This window comes from Ovis canadensis, chromosome 3 (assembly GCF_042477335.2).
Source record: "Ovis canadensis isolate MfBH-ARS-UI-01 breed Bighorn chromosome 3, ARS-UI_OviCan_v2, whole genome shotgun sequence".
Classification (NCBI taxonomy): domain Eukaryota; kingdom Metazoa; phylum Chordata; class Mammalia; order Artiodactyla; family Bovidae; genus Ovis; species Ovis canadensis.
The window spans coordinates 118,910,489-118,929,073 of record NC_091247.1 but is presented as its reverse complement, the minus strand read 5'-3'; the positions used below and the strand labels follow the sequence as shown (position 1 = coordinate 118,929,073).

The window sequence follows — 18,585 nt, the reverse complement described above, 5'->3', positions numbered from 1 at the left end:
TAAAAAATTTACTGTCTTACAGTTCTGGAGCGCAGAGGTGCAACAGTGGGCTCCCTGAGCCAAAACCAGAGTGTCAGCAGGACGGCGTTCCTGTCTGGAGGCTCGAAGTGACAGCGTTTCCTTGTGTTTGCTGACTTCTGGAGGCCACCTGCATTTCTTCACCCCAGCCCCCTTCCTCCGTTTCTGAAGGCAGCCAGGTAGCACCTTCTGTTTCCATCACCACACCTCCTCCTCCCACCACCACTGGGCAAGGTCCCCTGCTTTCGAGGACCCCTGCGATTGCACAGGGCCCACACAGACCACCCAGCATCATGGCTGTATCTCCCAGTCCTTAAACCTTAATCACAAATGTCAAGTCCTCTTTGGCCATGAAAGGTGATGTATTCATAGGCTCTGGGGATTAGAATGTGGACATTTTAGGAAGGGGGCATTATTCTGTCCACTACGCTCACTTATTCTGAATATTCAAGGATTTTCTTACGGAAATAGTTATATGTTACACCAAGAGAAGCTGTCACAGGTCACACTGGGTTTGTTACATGATATATACAGATATACATACACACACATACACTCCTCTCTATCTAAAACATGAGAAAGTGCAAATTCTGAAATATTTCTTGTCCCTAGGCTTTCAGATAAGTGACTGTGACTATGATGAATCTGTCCAGTTGGATCTCTCCCTCCTCATCAGGAGCTCCTCTGTCCACCCCTTTCAAAGGAGGAATTGCTCTTCTAGTAGGTCAGACAGAAAAACAATGACTGGAGTTTAATCACGAGGGAGCAGGGTCACCATGCTTTAAAGAGAACAAAACTGAGATCTAGTCCCTCTCTCTTTCTCCTTCCTAGTTTTACATGGTTTTTAAGTGGAAATTAGGACCCCCCTTGGGACATGATCATTTCTTCCTCTTCCTGACTTCCTTCCCAAACTATGGCTAGACCAGAACATAGCAAGACTAAATACATATATATTTGGACTCAAGCCAAGAGTATGTGCTCCAAACCACTTCTTTCCAAAGAGCCCTGCATCAAGGGTAATCGGCCCCAGCTCAAGCAATTAATAAAGTGGTATTCTGATTACCATTTGGCTGCTATTGCCTGCATTTATCTTCCCCGGGGGCCCTGCACAGGCACAGAGGTAATTGACAGAACAGATTCAAGTATGTCTGGGATTCTAACATACTATCTAATCCCCACCTCAATTCTTAGAACATGCAAGTAAAAAGCACAAATATCAGAAAATTTACTTAAACAATCATAAGACACATTTCCGTTCTGGCATGCATATATATATATATATATATATATATATATATATCTCCCAAGTATGATACAGACATTTGCCCTATAGGGAATACATTGAACAGACACAACTAGCTAGTCAGTTAAAAAATAGGTACTGGCAGAATTTTTAATGCAACTTCCTGTGACATTATTGAGAGTTTATCTGCTGTAGGCAGAAAAGCCTTTGTGGTTATTGAGGCCATACATAGGAGACCTTCAAAAGAGTATTAGCATTCATTAACAGTGTAGAACTCAGGATAACTCTCAATCATGGTAACATAATTGAACTGGATTTTGTGTTGAGTGCAGCCTAACCCTAACTTGTAAAGTCCACCATAAATAAGCAGCTAAATACTCTGAAAAAAAATTTAAATTAATTAAGCACATCCCAACTTCCTCTAGGGCAAGGACCTTATCTTATTCATTTCTGTACCCGTTATCCTCATCACAGTACAGAAAGTAATTAACATATATCTAAAACTTTCTCTTAAAAATCATGCTTACTTTATAGAGTAAATTAAAGCCACATCAAGTGTGCAAAGAACATAAAACAAGCACATGAGTTACATTATCCAACAAAAACCTGCTTAGCAGAAGACATTTATGAAAACACTCCCAGACTACACATCTGCCATATAGCCTTTTGACCGGCAATGAATAGTAGTTTAATTTCTACATTTTCAAAAAGAACAGAAAAACCAGACATTTTGCTTATCCCCAGTTCTAAAGGTAGTTCTTATCACACACTGTGCTCAAACATAAAAATATCAAGAAGACCTAGTGACTTCATTATTTTTCTCCTGAGGCTTGTGATGCAACTCATCTGTGATGTCTTAAAAACTAATTTCTGAACATCTACTTACTGGTTTTCCTAAGCCATCTCAGGTGATGCTTGTTCAAATAGCAAATGCACATACCAAGGACCAAAAAAAAAAAAAATCAATTTCAATTCCCAGAGAGCATGATATTGGTACAGGTCAGTGAACACCATCACTGTTTTATACTGAGAAAAACTTGGATCTGAAAACATTCTCAGAGGCAAAACAATCCTATTAGTAACCCTACCCGACAATTTATAAAGCAAATATACTAAAACCTTAAGCTCCAAAGCATAAGACTAATGGTTCATTTATGAAAATAATATTGACGCCAATATAAAGGCTTGAAAACCTTACTTCTTATTGTTCTCCAAGTGCCTAATATCCACTTGTATGTGTTAGTCACTCAGTCATGTCCAACTCTTTGTGACCTCACGGACTGTAGCCCGCCAGGCTCCTCTGTCCATGGAATTCCCCAGGTGAGAATACTGGAGTGGGCAGCCATTCCTTCTCCAGGGGATCTTCCCAACCCAAGGATTGAACCCAGGTCTCTAACTCAGTCACCCTTTAAATTTTTATGGGATGATAATTTTATGTAGATAGCATTAAACAGATCCATGAAGTAAAAAGTGAGGTTATGGTCTTTTTTTGATTTTCTAAATCATGTCATTTTGTATGTACTAAAATGTCATAGTTATACAGAATCTTTTATTCCCATAATAATATACAATTTTTAGATTCCCTTAAACTTAAGAGAAAAAAGTTTGATATGTACAACCCAGAACTATGCTTAAGGAGGGAAGTGAAGTTGCTCAGTCATATCCGACTCTTTGTGATCCCATGGACTGTAGCCCACCAGGCTTCTCCATTCATGAAATTTTCCAGCCAAGAGTACTGGAGTGGGTTGCCATTTCCTTCTCCAGGGGATCTTTCTGACCCAGGGATCGAACCTGGGTATCCCACACTGCAGACAGACGCTTTACTGTCTGAGTCTAACAATATTCAGAAAAGACCAGAAGTACAGACAAATCCATGAAGAATGGCTACGTTAGGTAACATCACCAGGGCCTCATTGGGGCATATTTTATTTGAGGCACTTTAATCTTGCCTGGTTCAGAAGATAACGAAAACTTCTCTGGCAATGAAAGCCAAAATTTTAAATGTCTTCCTGCGTGTCTGAGGGTCGGGGGAACTCTCTGGGGGATAATCTGAAAGTAAACTGGGGAATCTCAGGTGGCTCGGTGGTACAGAATCTGCCTGCCCCAGGAGGAAACATGGGTTCAGCCCCCAGGTTGGAAAGATCCCATGAAGAAGGAAATGCAACCCACTCCAGGCTTCTCGCCAGGAAAATCCCATGGACAGAGGCGCCCGGCAGGCCATCGTCCACTGTGTCACAAAGAGAAGACACTGTTGAGTACACACACACTCAAAGTAAATTACAATACTAGCTAAAGTTTACCTGAGCATCAGCTAAAGCACGTCCCAGCCCTCAACCTCCAGCCCCACCCTCTTAAACAGATCCACTGCCAAACAGAAATGCTGAGATTAGGTTCCAGGTGAGCAATTAATGAAAGAAGAGACACCATGCCTCGTGCCCTCATTTAATTATGGATAATGTCCACAGAAGATTCATTCCAAGGAGTTAAAAGTTTAAAAGGAAGCTAGACTGCCAAAAATTCACTGTGCTAAATGCAGATTTAAACAGCAGTCTCACAGCTAGAATTCTACTAACTGATGCTTCTACCTAAAGAACAATCATAACTATTTATATACTAACAATCTTGAGGCAGTTTAAGGTTTGTATAGTGTTGCTGCATAACAAATTACTCCAAAATTTGGCAGTTTTAAACATTTAATAACCTATGCAGTTCCTATGGGTTATGAATTCAGAAGTGGCCTAGCTAGGTGGTTCTGGCTTGTGGTTTCTCAAAAGGGTACAATCAGTGTTTTACCAAGGACGGCAGTCATCTGAAGACTTTTACCGGGGCTAAAAACACCCTCTTCCAAGGCTGATGCTCCATGTGGTTGGTAGAGCAGTGCTGGCTGGCAGCAGAAGGCCTCCCTGCCTTGCCACAGGAATCTCTATGGCCAGCTTGAGTATCCTCACAACATGGTAGCCAGCTGCTCCAGGAACGAGTCATCCAAGAGAGCAAGGCACAAGGGGCAATGTCTTTTACAACTTAGCCACACAAGTCACACACTATCACATCCGCCATATTTCACTGGGCACAGAGAAACACCCTGTAAATGTGCAAAAGTAACAAGAGAATGAACAGCAAAAGGCAAAAATCACTGGAGACCGTCTTGGAAGCTGGCTTTTACTATCTTAAAATAAGCTTCCAAATGAAAGTGTTCAGTACAGTTTTAGAAGTTTATTATAGCCCAATTTTTTTAAAAAAAATTTTCCTTCACCACACTGTATGGCTTGTAGGATGTTAGGTTCCCCAAAGGAAGATTGAACATGGCCCCTTGGCAATGAAAGCAGAGACTTATCCACTGGACCACCAGGGAATTTCATCTTAAATATGGTGATATGGGATCAATCCTACTGGGTAACATCTTTGAGTGCATGCTCAGTAATGTATGACTCTTTGCGACCCCATGGATTGCAGCCTGCCAGACTCCTCTGCCCATGGGATTTTCCAGGCTAGAATACTGGAATGGGTTGCCATTTCCTCCTCCTGGGGATCTTCCCAACCCAGGGATCGAACCGCATCTCCTACGTCGGCAGGTGGATTTCTTACCACCATGCCCTGTGGGAAGCCCTAACTTCTTTGAGGGAGATATTTAATAAATGTCTGTTGAACCAAACTAATCCCAACACATTGCTCACGTATCATTTTGTTCACCTGCCATTAAATTCTCAGGGTTATAATAACCCTATCACTTTAGTATCAATATTCCTGACAATAGTGTCAATATTATTTAAAAGCAGATATTCTGGATTCTCAAAACCAGAAGGAATCAGAATTTCCATGGTCAGAGAATCACAGAACTAGGACGGCTCTTAAGAGGTTGTTACCTAATTTGTTGCAGTGGAACGATGGGTCCTTGGAAACCCACTGTACTGTCTTTTCTACTTTGGTTTTTAATTTTTTTTTCATTATGGAAAGTTTTTTAAAAAGAGGTATACTAACCCAAAACATTCAGTTTGCAGAGAACAACCTCTCAATATGTAAAGAAACTGACCTACTCAATGCAGCTCTTTATACTGGAGCTCACAAAGGAAAAAAAGGATGAAACAAATATTTAAACAACATTTTCTCATCAATGAGACTTCAAGTGACTTCATACAGAAAAATTATTCAGACACCTTCTTTAGCGAAAGTTTGTCGCTTTATGATTACATTAGGATAATAAGAGGCAGGTGTGGCTTGTGAGCAAACAGCACTGTGAAACTGAAGCATTACGTAAGTTTTATGTTTGTCATTTTCTAAACTGATGTAATATAGCACTACTGGAGCTAATCCTGAGTTTGAGTTTCAATTTGTGAATTTTTTAAAAAGTCCATGGATAATGTTGATACTGAATATAAAATAAGCTTTTCTGGAAATAAGGAGAATTAAACCCTCCCAAATAAATGCATTCTTATCACCCAGGCACCTGATCATTATTTTCACCTTGAAATTGTCAGGAAAAGCTAAGGTGGGAAGTGGCATGGGGTGGGGGGAGCAAGAAAAGGGCACAGCTCTTAAGTGGACAAATATTATAAAGCACATTCAGACTCAGAAGGAAAAATCTCAACTGAAAAAGAACTGGACTTCTGATAATGCTGTTGTCAAAATGGAACAATAATAATAAATCAATGTGTGCTAGATGTCAGAAGCAGTCCTCAATATTATTAGCAACACCCTCTTCCAGTTAGTCTTTACAAAAATCCTTCAACAATTGTTTTACAGAGAAGGAAACTAAGACTCAGATTAGGAAAAGTACCAAAAGTAACCTACATAGTAAGTGCCAGAGCTGGGATTCAAATCCCAACGCAGTCTACTCAAGAAGCTACATCTTTAAGCGCTGTGCAATACTGCCTTAAAATGTATCAATATAATCAGGCGGCCATGGTGTCTGATTCCATCTTAATAAGGTGGCCTAAGACGGAGTTCAATAACATAAATATTTCTTTTGATTCGGGGGAAAAAACTAATGGTATGATTTTGTGGTCATGCTTATAACTATAATACAAGTATGTAAAAGGAATCATTTCTTCTTCAACACTATGCATTCAAACCTACCAAAAGCCAAGTAAGACTGGAGATTTCAATGGTGCTTCCCAGTAGGAAAAAAAAATGAAAGCTGGATATGAGTTCTGCATATAAATAGCTACAAAGAAAGATTTTTAAATATAGAAACTTTTTTTCAAATCTTCTTGACTATATCTGAACTGTTCTCTACCATTTATCAAAAACGCTGACTTCCAGTCTTCTCTCTAGAAAACTCTGGCCCTATGTTGCTGGTAGTGTTTCCAGACCTTGACATCTCCAAGCCCCAGTTAACCAAAGAAGCACAACCAGCAATGGTCCCAACTGCCACAGCTCTTATGAAAATGCTGCACAGATTTTAAAAAGAGCACTGTACAAACACTGTATAATGAACAAGCCGCTTTTAAATTCTCATAGGGACCAAGCTAATTTTAAAAATTATAATGTTTGGAGAAATACAATAGTAAACAGACATAATTATAAAGACCTCGAGCTTAAAGAGAAAAAAAAGACCACTGAGTTACATAACCAGCTTGAGTGATGCACTGAATTCAGAATCTATGTTACTGAAGTACTTGTCCTGAGACTTCATCTGGGCCAGAGAAGAAGGATGACCTGTGGAAACTCCACCACCTAAGGCACATATCACACACTGCTGTTGACAGTCAGACTGGGGAGGAAAAAATGAAGTCTGAGCAGAAAGCTCGGGGGATTTTTCATACCCTGAGGTCCACTTAACCTAACAGAAAATTGCTTTTTTGTTACAAAAAATGGAGGAGGGGGGGAGGAGATCTTAAATGGTTTAAAAAAAAAAAAAAAGAAAAGGAATGTATTCCTCACTTGCATTCCTGTAACTAAAAAGGGTGATACCTGCTGGGATTATTCAGCATATTCAATTATACGATTACTCACTGAGCACTGACTACCCATACCCACAAAACAGAGGAATGTATTTGCCTTTTCCTGAATGGAAGGAAATACTCAGCATCATTACACATATCTCAATGGTATAAGGAAACACTTCCTTTCCTGAGACAGAAGTCTTGTCTGTTGCCTCTGAGCATGTGTGTGTGTGTGTGTGTGTGTGTTTTAGCATCCACCACCGCTACACATGTACACTTGTATGTACATGATCATGTCATATTCACATATATTTGAGAATTCAAAAAAACAGGAAAAACATCACTATGCCCATTTTTCTTCTGGAAGAAAAACAAAGCTAAGTGACATCTGTCAACAAGGAAGCTGCTCCAAGAAGCACTCTGTGATGCGGTGGAGAATGTAACCTTGGCCTCTTGGCTTCTATTTATAAACACACCTCCCCGACTCTCAACATTTTAAAGTTGACAATGCCTCTCATGCTGGATTGGGTGCTATTCTATACAGATGCACTTCTGTATAAACACTTTTAAATTAAAAAACATAACTCACTTGTGTTTTGAGAATTTTAGAATATTCAAGTGAATGAGGAGCTAAAGGGAATTGCAAAGAGGGGAACTGTTATTCTGACTAAAGTCAGAAAGTCAACGCCAGTCCAAACCAAAGAGGCAGCACACTCTTCCTATCAAGTCCCCGAATGATGACAAAGTGTGGATATGGGTCCACACTTCAGCTTCCACCCAGGAAAACCATTTCCTGTTGCCATGGGTTACAAGGATGAGTCACTTGCAGCCCTCCAGACAACTTGAGAGATGTCTTATACCAATGTCAGAATTAACAAAATACATTCCTGGTAATTAGTAGTGCTCAGCAATACAGTCTATTAAAATATCAGATGAAAAATATCTATTAATCCCTTGAGATAAAAATGGGGACTTGAGGTAAGTAAACTTGAGGGATATTTTTCCTATTATAGAACAGATAACATTCCCAACCTTTCATTAAGTGATCCATATAAACATGCAATCACAAGGAAGAGAAAACAGTTTTAGGATCCATGTACTATAAATAAGAATAATTTATGTCTTGTCATTAACATACCTTTTAACCTCAAATCACACAGGCTTAGTCAGGACAGGCTTTATATTAAATCCTTTACACACACACACACACACACAAGCAATCACATCAAAACATTAAATGTCCAGAAGGGCAAGCCATCTCTTAAACTAAGAACAACAACAAAAATGAACATTTTATTGTACATACAATTAATTGCACATTCAAGTTCCAAGAAGCATGCTAGGAGAATCTTGTAAATGTGTCAGGAGCAACCCACCCAACCTAAAGAATGCCAAAAATCAGAAGTCAGGTGCAAGCAATCACATATGATCATTACTACTATCAGCAATCACTAGAAGAAAACGTTGTAGGGAAAAAAAAACTGTGCTTTTCAGATATCACTGGCAAGGAGATTTAAGTCTTTTGTAAATATTCATCTAAACTGCATAATTACGACCCCAGGTCCGAAAAGTATTAGGTACAGATTTAAGCAGAGGAAAATCCATTTAGAACAGCTGCAGCTTCTTAATTGGCTAAAAACAAAGACACTGTGAGGTGGCGTGGCAGTATTTATCTTTTCTTGGTTTTGGTATAGTTTCCATTATACCAGTAGTTTCTCTTCTTCCTGATTGATTCTCTGCTCCAAGATCCTTTATTCTATATTAAAAGTTGAATTTAAAAACAAATGTGCAGACAAAGGAAAAGGAGGCAAGGGGGGGCTCTCTAAAAACTGAGACCTTTTTCTGTATAAACTATGAACACCACTAAAACAGTGGAGGAAAATCATTGCTTAACATTGCTTTCACCCCTGAAATATTTTGACCTCAGGAAAACTTGAGAGCATAACAAGTAGATCTTTTAAGAAACAAAGGAAATCCATATAAATCCTATTTCTGGTAAAAATTGAAGTCATCCTCCTTTTCTCCCTTTGTTTTCACATGATACAGACATCTTAAGTTTCAAAGAAAAATAAAACCATGGTGAAAATCACTTCAACATAAACAAGGCTGAATGGGTTCTGTACTACATAGGGGCTCTGTTTTCCAAGTAAGTTTTAACTTATACCTACCTAGTATGGTTATACACATGCTAAGAACCAAAAGCAAAAATCTCATTTTATTGTATTTTCATGTCTTCAGTACCGAAGTCTGAATCTAGTTAGGTATTTTACACTAGAGTTGCTACGCCTTTTCTATTCTTTGGCAGGTCCCAATGTCCTGGCCCCCTACTTGGTTTTCATACCCAGCCTGGAGTTTTGGAAGCAAGCCTCTGAACCTTAGTTATGCTCTATCGACTCACTGTAGGGACTAAGAAGCGCAAAACTGAATGAGGTTTAAAGAGGAGATAATTAAGGTAATAGAAGTTGCATGTTCCTAATCAACTGGGAGACGAAAAACACACACCTGTCTCTCGGTTCTCCTAAAATTAAATATCAAAGAGGGAAAAGAGTCTATCAGTCTAAGAGGGAAGTTCCTCGAGAAAATAAACTAGGGGTTAAAAAAAAAAAAAAAACGATAGATTTCTTTACACCCACGGCTTATGTGGATTTAAAACATAAGCAGTCCTTACAATACACGTCCTCCTGCGAGCACCGAAGCGAGCTGCCGAACTCTTGATTTGACATACAGACGCCCAGCTCAGAACGCATTTCTGCAGAATCAAGGGAGATCAATAGACTCAGGAAACAAATATGTTGATGGATGAAGACGAGTCGGGAAACGACCAGGTTGAGGTGGCCACGCTGCAGGTTTCACCGCTCTTCCCATGTTGGCAAAACCAAAGGTTACAAACCATTCCCCTTTCTTTTAAGAGGGAAAGGAGAAAGGGATACGAGGCGGGGGAGATAAGGAAGGGAAGATAATGGAGCCAGCGATGAGAAAAGGAAGAAAGAAATGGGAAGGGGGGAAGAGAAAGAGAGAAACCCGGAGAGAGGCGGGGGAATAGGAAGGGGAGCTATGATGCATGGACGCTCGCCAGCCACCCAGCCGAGCGCTCCATCGGCCCCCAAGCCTGCGTCCCTCGCTCGCCCGTCTGGAGACGCGGGGCTCCCCGGTACCGCCGCCCTAGGGCTGACAGCCCTCCCCGCGACCCCTGCACGGCGCACCCAGCGCCCAAATGCCCAAAGTAGCCCGCCGGAGCCCAGCCACCCGAGCCCGCCACTCCCTGGACCGCGCTGGCCGCCCACCCCCGCCCCTACTTCTCCCCGCGCCCCCATCACTAGTCTCAGGGGAAAAAGCCAGCGAGAGCGCAGAGATGGGAAAAATCAAAAAGAGGAGGGGAGGGGGCGACCAAGAAAAAATTGTATACAAATTATATTATACAATTATATATTATGTATATATTAAGTAAGGTGCTTGTGGGTCCTGGGGGAGCAGCAGGGGAGGAGACCCGTGGAAGGCACCTGGGAAGGAGCACGCTGTTGCAAATACCCCGGGCTGCGTGGGGCTGGGCGATTGTCCACAAAAGGAAGTTTGGAGGGAGCGCAGCCGTTTGCCAGGGGAGAGGACGAGATCCGAGCGTTACCTGACTGAGGTCAAGCCGGCGGGCCGCGGAGATCCTCAGGTTTGCGATCCTGAGCCACTTGATCGGGTTACTATGGAAATCGTCTTAAGGAGGAGGGCGGGGGGGAAAGCCAGCAGCCAGGCACATCCTCTTCACCCCCGAAGGGAGCCGCCGGGGCCGCCGAGCGCGGGCGCGGGACCGGGCGCGGCGCCTCTGCCGGCCCGGCTCGCTCTTTCTTCGCTCCTCGGCCGGGCCGCGCCTCCCCGCCCCGCGCCGCCGCCGCCGAGCAGCCCGCGGGCCGAGCGAGCCCTCCGCGGCGCGCAGCCGGGAGCGGGAGCGGGAGCGCGAGCGAGCCGCCGCCTGCCGGCCTGGGCGCCGGGCGGCGCTGTCTCCCGGCCGCGCAGCTGGAATTTAAAGAGACAGGCGCGGCGCGAGGTCGGGGCCGCGGCCCGCGAGAGCGGCACACCGGGCGCCCGCCGCCTGCGCCCCCGCCCAGCGGCCCGAGCCAGCCCTGCGAGAAAAGTTTTCTGCGGGGACGACTGGGGGAGCGCCCAAAACTGGCCCCGGCCTCCTCTCTCGAATGCAGAACACAGGCTGCAAGCAGAGTGATAGGGATTTTTTTTTCCCCTCCCTGGGAGACTAGCGGGGAAATGATTTGTATGCTCAACAAGTCTTGCACCTATTTTCAGCAGCGCTCGTTTCCGTCCTTGTGCAGCGACTTTTTTCAATGAAAGCACCGAGAGACAAATGGAGGGGGTCACTCCTTTTATGTCAGACTCTAAGCGGAGCCGGATGGGTTTGGAAGGAAGGTGGTGGCGGGAAGATATAGCTGTCAAATATCTTGAAAAAAAAAATAATAATTTTTCTTTTTCTCCTCCTCTCAGCTAGCGAAGCACCTCCTTTTCCCTTCCCTCCCAGCCGTGGAGAATACGCATGAAGGCAGAATCCAACCTCTGGTCCAGCATTATCCGACAAATTACATTCCTGTCGGCACCTTTTCTCTACAGCGATGGATGTGTCTATCAGAAAGAAACATCTAGTCTGGCTGGCCCTCGTCAATGCCTAGCGGAAAACCGGTTTCAATGGGCAGTTCTCTTACTGCTATTGTAAAGAAGGCTCAGATTTGTGCTATTCCCAACATGCAGCCCAGGCAGAATGTGTTTATAAATTACATGGTTTAGTGCCATCATGGTACGAGTACCAGAGAAATTATGATCCAATTTATTTTACTATTGTAACCACTACCTTTCATTGCTTCATATATAGTAAACAGCCATTGTGGTACAGTTCCACAATGGGGAATAAAAAGCAAGGGGATAAAAAACAAGGAGACCCTCCCTGTGGTCTTGTCCAAATCAATCAAGCGGATTTCACAGAGTTCCCCTTGCAAAGAGTAGCAGATACTCCAGAAACAGGGATGGCACTCTGTTGGATTGGTAGAATGTATTGTCAGAAGGAATGAATCTAGTCAGTCTAGATTATCAACACCTTGTGGGCAGGAGACATGAATCCTTCTCTTAGACCTTATACGTTCTCAGAAGCCCAGCACTCAGCAAGGATGCTACATTCTAACTCGAGTCTTAAATTTCTTCCCTGTCTCTCCCTATGGACTTATCTCCAGTAGTGACACCTGTTCCGTGCATCCATCATGCTCGCTTTTACCCTGCTTCCAGAGTTAGCCTGCAAAAAACAATAGTTTTATCTAAATCCTCCCATAGTTCCTTTTCCTTCAGGGAAATAACCGAATTTTTTTACTGTGGCATAGTACAGGGTTTCTTAAACTTTATCATGCATCAAAATGATAACCAGGAGCGCTTATTAAACAAAGATTTCTAGGCCCCGTATTCCTGTTCAACTTTTCCTTTTTAATGGGTCTAGGGTGGGGCAGAAGAATTTGTAGTCCTGACAAGATCCAAGCTGATGCTGTGGATCTGGGACCCATCCTTTTAAAATCATCTTTTATGATGTAGCCCCTGCCTGCTCCTCCTGCTTCGTCCTTTACACCTACCCTGCATTTGCTAAGCTGGTCAAACTTACTGATGCCATGTTTTCTCAAACAGTCGCTGGTTTCTGCCAGGAATTCCTTCCCCCACTTTCCCCATCACCACATCTGATAACTTGATCAACCAGAAAACTCAGGTCCTTCAGGATGCCTCCCTAAACCCTCGTGGGTCCCACATCTGAGTTTACACCACGCCTTGTGCTGCCACTGTGCCCGCTTTTGACACCTTAGGCATAACAGCTGCATGTTTGTCTGCTTCCTCACTAGACTGGCTGTGCTAAGGGCAGGGACTATAGCTTACTGATTACCACATCCCCAATTACTTAGCACACTGGCCAAGATATTGCAGCTCAATAAATGTGGAGGCGGATGGGGAGAGAGAAGGAGAGGAAGACGGACACCATTTTTCATTGTGATGATGGTAAAGACGAAGGACCAAGTGACATAAAGGAAGTAGTAATTCCCTGGTGGCTCAGTTAGTAAAGAATCTGCCTGCAATGCAAGAGACTTGGGTTTGATCCCTGGGTCAGGAAGATCCCCTGGAGAAGGGAATGGCAACCCACTCCAGTATTCTTTCCTGGAGAATTCCATGGACAGAGGAGCCTGGTGGCCTACTGTCTGTGGGGTCTCAAAGAGTCAGACACAACTGAGGGACTAACGCACACAATAATATTAGAAAGGCAGAGGGGGAAAAAAGAATATTTCTGAACTTCTAGCAGATGGTGGGTTAAATGCTTTGCATGTCTTTTATCATAAACAATGTTCGTATCTCCCCAAAATTCGTATGTTGAAACCTAATCTGCAGTGTGACAGTATCTGAAGGTGGGGACTTTGGGGAGGGCATTAGGTCATGAGGATAGTGCCTCAGAAGTGGAATTTAGTGTCTGTGTGAGACTCCAGAGAGTTCCCTCAGCCCTTTCTCCACAGGAGGACACAGCGAGAAGATGGTCATCTGTGAACTAGGAAGCTTGTCCCCACCCAACAGCAAATCTGACTTCTTGATCTTGGACTCAGAAGCCTCCAAAACTACGAGAAATGAACATTTGTCATTTAAGCACCCTTGGATATTTTTGTTAGAGCAGCCAGACACTCTTACCTCCCCTATTCCTCAAAGCAACCCTGCAAGATAAACATGACCCGAAAGCTCAGGCGAGGAAAAGTGAGGTCACTTGCTTAACAGCACACAGCTGTTTGGTGGCTCTTGTGGAGCAAAGGGAGGGAGCTTATGCTTCACTGCCAGCACCACAAAGACAGCTTACCACAGGTATGATGTGTTTAATTTATACCTAAATATTCATGGGTTGTTGTTACTTTGATGAATGCCGCTTGATCTCTCACTCCTCTTCCGGTCAGAAGGGACTCTGCCTCAAGGGCTGAGGCCTCAAAGGCTTTACTGATCCTCCCGTGACTCAGCGGTCCACTGAGGTGAGGGCCTTCTCTGACTGCTGGATGTCATCTCTGTGCGGCCATACTCAATCTGTGTGTGGTATCCTTCATGTTATGTAAATTTGTAACCAACCAACCAAACCAGACAGGTAAACATCCACTACGGTGACAGGGCCAGAGTTCTTCACTTGCCGTCCTTTCCACTATGCTACATTTTATAATACTATAATGGAGGTAAACATTACCTAGCAAGGAAATATGTGAACATTAAAGGTATGGTAGATAAAAAATTATTTGTGCTCCCTCTTTTATATTTAACAGAAGTGAGTTTTTTCAAAAAGTAGATTTTATAGACATTTGCGATAAGGCTTCAATGAAAAGTTCAGCTAATATGTTATAAATAAACCAACTCTCAGAGCTCATAAAATGAGTGTAAATTTGGGAACCATACAATGACAGAATAAATTAGTACCTCTCTATAGGAATGTTCCTTTTCCATGAATGTTGTGACCTTTATGCAGGATTATGCTAAAATCATGACATTCTTACAGCTAGAAGGTATCTTTAGGACAGTCGTTCACTTGTTAGCTGCATAGTAGAGTCACTTCTGGAGCATTCAAATAACTCAATGCCCATGCTGCACCTGGAAGCAATTATATCAGAACCTCCAGGATTGGTATCCAGGCAGCGAGGGTGCTAAAGCCCACCAGGTAATTCTAATGGACAAGCAGGATTGAGGACCACATCTGAGAGCACCTGCAGCAGACTCCAGTCGTGGCCACTCCTTAGAATCACCTGGGAAATGTTAAAGGCCACCAAGCCCAGACCCACCTGTAGAGATTCTGATTTGGTTTAGCTGGGGCCCAGTCCTTTCTGCAGCTAAAAGCAACCCCAGGGGATTCTAATGTTGTGCTCTGAGGATAATGGTCTTATACCAACGGTTCTCAACACAGGGTCCTCAGAACAGCACCAGAGGCAGCACCTGGGAACCTGTTGGACATGCAGACTCCCACTCCCACCCCAGATCTGTCGAGTCGGAAATGCTTCTGCTGGGATCCAGAACGTGGTCTTTCCCCAAGTCCTCCTGGATACTCTGATGTGCACTAAAGTGTGGGAACCACTGCCTTACAGCTTGGGCTTCCCTCCTGGCTCAGTGGTAAAGAACCTGCCTGCCAATGCAGGAGATGTGGGTTCGATCCCTGAGTTGGGAAGATCCCCCTGGAGAAGAAAATGGCAACCTACTCTAGTATTCTTGCCTGGAGAATTCCAGGGATAGTGGAGCCTGACAGGTTACAGTCCATGGGGGTCACAGAGAGTTGAAGACAGTTGAGCATGCATGCATGCAGCAACATGCCTTACAACATGGTATTAAATGGCATCATTCTCCCTTGGAATTAAGAACTCAGCCTTACCTTCAGTAAGCATCTATTGAATCCCTATCATGGTGGTTCTAACAAGTTTCTAGGTCATACTGATGTTGTAGGATCAGGGATCACAGTCTGAGAACCACTGTCTTCTTATGTCCCCAGCCCCGTAACTAAGCATTAATAATCCTGAGATTTGTTTTCAAAAGGAACCTGTCCCAAAATAAAACCAATGTGTTTGGCTCCATCAAGCTTGTTATGATTATTCTTGTACTTATTCCTTAAGAATTAATTAAAAAAAAAATAAGGAAGATTGTGTAATACATACTTTTTAACGTACTTTGAATTACCAGGTCAGAAAAAAACCTCTGGCATTCAGCACTAAAAGCTATGGGCACCATGGTAATGAATGTGATTGGAAAAAGTTCCTGTATTGGATTGCAGAAAAACCCCAGGAAAAAGTAAAGAAAGAAAAGACAGTCCCTCTCTCCTCAAACCAAAGCACCACATCCAGGGTATAAGAAAACTGCTGGTGAAAATTTTGCCCTCTCTGGCTACACATATGAGCCCATTTGCCTTCCCAAAGAGGCTACCATTCTTCCTGTAATTGCTTGAAGAAGAAAGAAAAACCTGTTCATTCTCAAAAAGCAAAACAAAACAAAAAAAAAAAACTTCTTAGTGCCTTGGTGTAAATGTAGCTGTATAAACTTGGTCCATCCTAATCCACAGCGTTAAAAGAACCCCCATTCCCACTGCCTGGGCTGCTTTCCAGAGAAAAGCATAGAAGTGCAGGTCACTGAAAGCAAGCACTGTGTCACTAATCTTTGCCTCTAGACAGGCAGCCAAAGAAAACCCCCAACCAGAGCACTCAAAAGAAGACACCCCGGACCATGAAATCTCCTTTCATCCTTTTAGCTGCTTGAATTGATTTCAAGCTACTAACCTGGATCCTTGAGGGAGGATCTTTTGGGGATAAGCTTTTTATTTATTTATTTTTTAATAGTATGAGACCCTGCCTCTACTTGGCAATTGCTTTTGAAAATTTCCGAAATAGACTGCTAAACTGCATTTTCTTTCTAAGGCTACTTTAGGATCAATGGCATTTCTCTGCTCTAACAGATGAGAGCTCCAGGGAGAAGATCCTAAAAGAGCTCCCACATGCCTGCGGAAACCTCGGGTGCTGAGTTACTGACAAGAGAAAAGCCTTTCTAAGAGTGAGCTACCAGCCTATGTTTGCCTGTGCTCTTTCAAATAGCCACATTGTTAATTACTACATCCACCACTGAACCACTTACTCTCCAAAGGTCTTAAAGTTTGAATGAAGTCTCCTCCTCTCAAGGCTGGAGGAAATAATAGTCTCCACCACACAGCAAAATGTCACCTAGATTTCTTTTTTTTAAGGCATATATACTTAAATAAGCAATGCAGCTCTGAGAAATGTAACTAAGTTGCTTAGATGAACAGCAGGAAGTGGCCTTTCGAAATATCATTTGGGAGAGAGGGAAATGTAAGGGAACGAACAGTAGATAAAAGACGATGAAAAGAAAGGGCGTGTAAGAATAGTTGGGAAGGGAGTTGCTGTGACTGGCAAGACAGCCTTCACTGGGAGAGTGTCAGTTTCAGAGAAACAGCTGGGGTGTTTCATTAGGGAGTAGATCTCTTTGGGAAAAATAATAAAAAGCTAAATTTTCAAATCAGAGGACTGTTAAAAATAGATTACTACCTGAATTTGAAAGTAACTGTGAGGTTACATAAGAGAATATCCCTGTTCTTAGGAGATTTCAGCTGACGTGACACTGAAACAGCTATAAAAATAATAATAATCAGTGCTTATATAAGAATAAAAATGTTTCTTATTCTTATGTAAGAATATGAATGTCTTATCTTTATATAAGAATAAGAATATGATCATTTAGGAGGATGGGATTAACATATGCATACTACTATATATAAAATAGGTAACCAGCAAGGACCTACTGTATAGCACAGAGAATTATGCTCAATATTTTATAATACCCTACAAGGCAAGAGTCTGAAAAGGAATATATATACACATATATCTGAGTCACTATGCCATACATCTGAAATTAGCACAATACTTTAAGTCAACTACAATAATACTTCAATTTTAAAAAATTTTAAGACTTATGTTTCATATATGGAGAAAGAATACAAATGTGATGAACATTAATGAAAGGTGTGTGTAGGTGAATCTAAATAATTTGTAATAGACGTATAACTTCTCTGCAGATTTGCAACTTTTTCAAAACAAAAAGTATAGTTAAAAAAGAAGAGATAAATAAAATTTCTGCAAAGTAAGTGACTCAAAGGAACAATACGAAAAGAGTTTACAATGAGGGTGCTGAAGATAGCTTCTTGGTCTAAACACCATTAAGAGATTGGCAACGTGTTCCCCTCTCGTAGGACAATTATTGTCATTAGAGTTGAGGCAAACACAGTTTAGCACATCATATCTTGCAAGTAATCAGAACACTAGTCTGTACCATGGTGACCTTTGAATATTCTGCAAATTGATTTCCAAGCCATTCCTGTTCCCTCTTGCTTATAGCCTTGGTTACCTAGAAGACAATGAGCAAGACAGACCAGCTGTGAGGCCTGCATTTCCTGGCTCATCTGCACTCAATCACATTTCTCTCTCTCTCCCAGAGGCCTCATGACAACCCTTATGGTTGGTCAGGAGAGCCGCAGCCCCGAGAATCTTCTGTATGGTCAGATTTAAGAGCTACAAGCAGTTGAGTGAGCCCCTCAGAGGTACCCACTACAACACCAGGACCAGTAAATTTATACTTTTCTGTATTCCAAACTAAGAGTAGAATTCTAAACCTTGCTTCCCCGGTGGCACTAGTGGTAAAGAACCTGCCTGCCAATGCAGAGATAGAAGAGACCTGGGTTCGATCCCTGAGTCGGGAAGATCCCCTGGAGAAGGAAATGGCAACCCACTCCAGGTTTCTTGCCTGGAAAATCCCATGGGCAAAGGATCCTGGTGGGTTATAGTCCATAGGGTCTCAAAGAGTCAGACACAACTGCAACAACTTAGCAGACAATGTAAAGTGAACGTAACCCTTGAA

At 42.6% G+C, this 18,585-nt stretch overlaps 1 protein-coding gene across 1 annotated transcript in view; it reads right to left on the bottom strand.

Moving 5' to 3' along the window:
- The window catches only part of NAV3 (neuron navigator 3), a 902,370-nt gene extending 890,923 nt beyond the window's left edge, over positions 1–11,447 (bottom strand). The window contains exon 1 of the mRNA XM_069584096.1: positions 10,766–11,447. The gene's annotated coding sequence lies outside the window, so the exon portion shown is untranslated. The remainder of the gene's footprint in view (positions 1–10,765) is intronic.
- Between the last annotated feature and the right edge of the window lie 7,138 nt (positions 11,448–18,585).